Source organism: Mus pahari, chromosome 7, assembly GCF_900095145.1.
Source record: "Mus pahari chromosome 7, PAHARI_EIJ_v1.1, whole genome shotgun sequence".
Taxonomy (NCBI): Eukaryota; Metazoa; Chordata; class Mammalia; order Rodentia; family Muridae; genus Mus; species Mus pahari.
The window spans coordinates 72,605,577-72,610,208 of record NC_034596.1 but is presented as its reverse complement, the minus strand read 5'-3'; the positions used below and the strand labels follow the sequence as shown (position 1 = coordinate 72,610,208).

Below are 4,632 nucleotides of genomic sequence, written 5' to 3'. Positions count from 1 at the left end.
GAGAAGAGAAGAGAAGAGAAGAGAAGAGAAGAGAAGAGAAGAGAAGAGAAGAGAAGAGAAGAGAAGAGAAGAGAAGAGAAGAGAAGAGAAGAGTTCTTACAATGTTCTTAATCTCTACTATTTGCCTTTAGTTCCTTTTAAGACTGTGCATCTCTCTCCTAAGCATGATCCACTGTTTGTATGTTTACTTTTCCCATTGCAGCCCTTGACACAATAACCATATTTGTTTAAAATTCAGTGTGGTCCTGACATCACTGCTGAGAGTGGTTCTGACATTTGTTCTTTATTAAACTGTGGGTTGACGAGAGCAACATACATTTTATTTATTTTTTTAATAGATATTTTCTTCCTTTACATTTCAAATGCTATCCCAAAAGTCCCCTATACCCTCCCCCCGCCCTTTTCCCCAACCTACCACTCATGCTTCCTGGCCCTGGCATTCCCCTGTACTGGGGCATATAATCTTCACAAGGCCAAGGGGCCTCTCAATCCCATTGATGGCCGACTAGGCCATCCTCTGCTACATATGCAACTAGAGACACAAGCTTTGAGGGGGGGAGGGACTGGTTAGTTCATATTGTTGTTCCTCCTATAGGGTTGCAGACCCCTTTAGCTCCTTGGGTACTTTCTCTAGCTCCTTCATTGGGGGGCCTGTGTTCCATCCAATAGATGACTGTGAGCCTCCACTTCTGTATTTGCCAGACACGGGCATAGCCTCACAAGAGACAGCTAAATCAGGGCCTGTCAGCAAAATCTTGCTGGCATATCCAATAGTGTCTAGGTTTGGTGGTTGTATATTTGATGGATCCCCAGGTGGGGCAGTCTCTGGATGGTCCTTCCTTCTGTCTCAGCTCTGAACTTTGTCTCTGTAACTCCTTCCGTGGGAGTTTTGTTCCCCATTCTAAGAAGGAAGGAAGTATCCACACTTTGGTCTTCCTTCTTCATGTGTTTTGCAACTTGTATCTTGGGTATTCTAAGTTTCTGGGTTAATATCCCCTTATCAGTGAGTGCATATTATGTGTGTTCTTTTGTGATAAGGTTACCTTACTCAGAATGATATCCTCCAGATACATCCATTTGACTAAGAATTTCATGAATTCATTGTTGTTGACTAAGAATTTCATGAATTCATTGTTTTTAATTGCTGAGTAGTATTCCATTGTGTAAATGTACTACATTTTTTTGTATCCATTCCTCTGTTGAGGGACATCTGGGTTCTTTCCAGCTTCTGGCTATTATGAACACAGTGGAGTATGTGTCCTTATTACAAGTTGGAACATCTTCTGAGTATATGCCCAGGAAAGGTATTTCTGGGTCTTCTGGTAGTACTATGTCCAATTTTCTGAGGAACCACCAGACTGATTTCCAGGATCTGTCCATTGATGAGAGTGGGGTGTTGAAGTCTCCCACTATTATTGAGTGTGGAAGCAACATACATTTTAGCACCGTATAATTTTGAGCCAAAGTACTTCGGGGTGTACTGTGTAGAAGAAACTGTAACAAAGAGACCTCTAGTTCCTTGTCAAAGTGTGGAAGGAGGGGCCAGATCCTATGATTAGATTTCGTGCTTCTACTGCATCTGTGCTTAACAATGAGCTCAACTGGTGTGACTCAGCTTCCCTCTGTCTCCTGGGAAAACAGTGGCTGGAATAGAACTTGGAGCTTCCCTTCTCCAAGGTCAATGAGGTTATAGTGAAAGAAAGAAAGAAAGAAAGAAAGAAAGAAAGAAAGAAAGAAAGAAAGAAAGAAAGAAAGAAAGAAAGAAAGAAAGAAAGAGAGAGAAAGACAGACAGATGAGTACACTGTAGCTGTCTTCAGACACACCAGAAGAGGGCATCAGATCCATTACAGATGGTTGTGAGCCACCATGTGCTTGCTGGGTATTGAACTCAGGACCTCTGAAAGAGCAGTCGGTGCTTTTAACAGCGGAGCCATTTCTCCAGCCCCCAACTTTTTTCCCCCTTGAAGAAAGACCTTGTTAAGAACAGAATTCTCTGGGATATTTCAAAAACAATTACTTTTCTCCTCTCAGGCTGTAAGAATCTGGATTGTTTTTTTTTTTTTTTTTTTTTTTTTTCCCTCCAGGCTGATATTCACTAAAAGAAACTGGTTGAACTCCTGGAGGAAGTTTAGGGGTCCCCTCTGAAGTTTCTGCCTCTCCAACTTGTCCACGTCAGTCTTCCGGTAATTCTTATAGTTTAGTTTTGTTGCACTGTTTCTTAAGCCAAAAATAAAAATTGTGATTCCTGAGAAGAATTTCGCCCTCAGTTTCTACTACTGGGTTACAGTTCTCTGTATTTGTCTGTTCCCAATTTTGGAGGCAACAGGTTGCCTGTGACCTCCTTTGTCTAACTTAAAAAAAAAAAAAAAAAAAAAAACTATTTCTAAATTTTTGAGTTTTTTGTTGTTTTAGTGGTGGTGGTTATCTGTTGTGGTGGTACTGATGTTTGTGGTGGTGGTGGTGGTGGTGGTGGTTAGGACAAATGGGTAAATTCTAAGCTATCATCATGGAATTAGTCTTAACCAAAATTAATTTACCCAAGAAACTCTAACTCTTTTGCTCTTATTAGTAGGAAATACAGATCACTTTTTTGCCAAATAGTTTATTATTTTATAATACTTTCTTAAATTGTATTTGATTTTTAATCTACTTAACAAAACAGCATATTGGTTCACTTAAAGTGAATAATACCTCATTCAAAACCTGAAAAAAACACTGTAAAATAAGCTTCCAGACTTAGCAAGAATGTCAGAAAGCCTAGACCCAAGTGCACCTATCAAGAGTTACCTCATTTTAGGTGTGCATAATGTTATCCTATTTCTACATCCATAATGCACTATGTGTAACAAATATCTCTGACCTCATCAAACACTAGTAGATAATAAGACATTTTAAAATTAAGAATTATGGTAACAACTTAAACAATCATTGATTCCTTAAATTCAGCCAGCAGATATGCAATTGGACATCTCAGTTTCCTAAGAAGATAAAGAAAATTTAAATAAGTTAGGTAAGGAACTATTTGGAGATAGTCATAAAAAAGATGGGTAGCAGTGGTGATGGTGCCCCCAAGCAACAGTGTCACCCTGTCAACAGAAAGGTGTTTTCTGACTCAGAGTTCCTGATTCAAATTGAAAAAAATATTAAGTTAAAAGTTACTTCAATATTAACTGAAAAATGATGCTTACCTTCCTTCCCATAGAATTATGATGCTGAAGAAAACCACATGGTATTGCAGAGAAATGTATTATCGCTTGAACCTGGGTCTTGAAAATTATTACCTGTTCAAATGAGATAAAAATAATCAATACTAATTATCTAGAAACATGTTTTGCTATTAACATGAAGCATATCTCATGTAAAAGTAGTCTATTAAGGGACATCTTCTTTGAAAGCAAAGTCTACAGAAATAGTTAAAAACACTTAATTCCAAATCACTAAATGTTACTAGATTTAGGAGAAAAAAAATCAAATCTTTACAGTTTTTTTTTTCATTTTTTTTTTCTCTAAAAGGGGTAGGAAGGTTTGTCAACGGTTTGTCAAAAAGACCCCACAATTTAGAGGTGGGAGGAAAACCCATGTAGCTTCAAGGACAAAGCATATTGCACTCAAGAGTGTCTTTAGAGCTCTTCATCTAGAATTCAAATATTATCAAGCTGCAGTAATCAGCCAAACTAAGCAAGTTAAAATGACAGTAATTTTGACATATTTTCTTCTTTAAATATTTAAATATGGATGTTTATGTGAACATAAGGGTCTCCACATGCCAATCAAAATGTTTTGTTTAGAACCCTAAAACTGAACTCCCATTTTTACCCTTCTGTAGAAGTCCCCTTGAATCCTCAACTCCCTATGTTAATTCCCACTCAAGTTAAATAAATTATCACTCCATAGCCCAAATTAAGGTTTCTAAGATAACACAAATACACATCAACAGTCAAAAGGAAAATATCCAGAACCTTTGAAAATCTAGGTTTGTAAAGGCACAGGGAAAGCTATAGGAAAGGCATAAGAGCCTTGAAGGCCAGAGATGAAATAAGAGGAATGGTTCATTCAAGTAATTAGTTTGGTATGCTTTGGTAATACTTTGTTAACAAAAAAAAAAAAAATCTAAAAATAATTGAGAACTTCATAAATTTGTATTTTATTCAATTTTCTTAATTTTATTCTTTTTTATTTGTGTACACATGTGTATACATATATATGTATGTGTGTGTGTGCATGTGCTTACAGGTGTACTAATGAGAGATCAGGGGGCAGAATGATGTGTTTTCCTCAATTACTTTCTTACCCGATTTTCTAAAACATAGTCTCTAACAGAACCTAGAACTCTCCAATTCTGCTAGGCAACAAGCAAACAATTTATCAACTGGACCATCTCCCCTGTTCCTAAGGTTGTTTTGTTTTGTTTTGTTTTGTTTTGTTTTGTTTTTTTAATTGTGTTTATTTGGGTCAAGGCTTTATTTTCTCAAGGTTAAAATACCTGCAATGGCGAACACAAGAATATTATTAACAGAACCAAGGCCACTCGGCATCATCAGAACCCAGTACGCCCACCAAAGCAAGTCCTGGAGACCCCAACACACCCGAAAAAGAAAGATTCAGATTTAAAATCATATCTCATGATGCTG

At 37.3% G+C, this 4,632-nt stretch overlaps 1 protein-coding gene across 5 annotated transcripts in view; it reads right to left on the bottom strand.

The window, feature by feature from the left end:
• Positions 1-4,632, bottom strand: part of Fut8 (fucosyltransferase 8) — a 290,411-nt gene that overhangs the window by 137,672 nt on the left and 148,107 nt on the right. For all 5 annotated transcript variants that reach the window (XM_029540852.1, XM_029540853.1, XM_021201869.2 and 2 more), the window contains exon 3: positions 3,190-3,282. The gene's annotated coding sequence lies outside the window, so the exon portion shown is untranslated. The remainder of the gene's footprint in view (positions 1-3,189; positions 3,283-4,632) is intronic.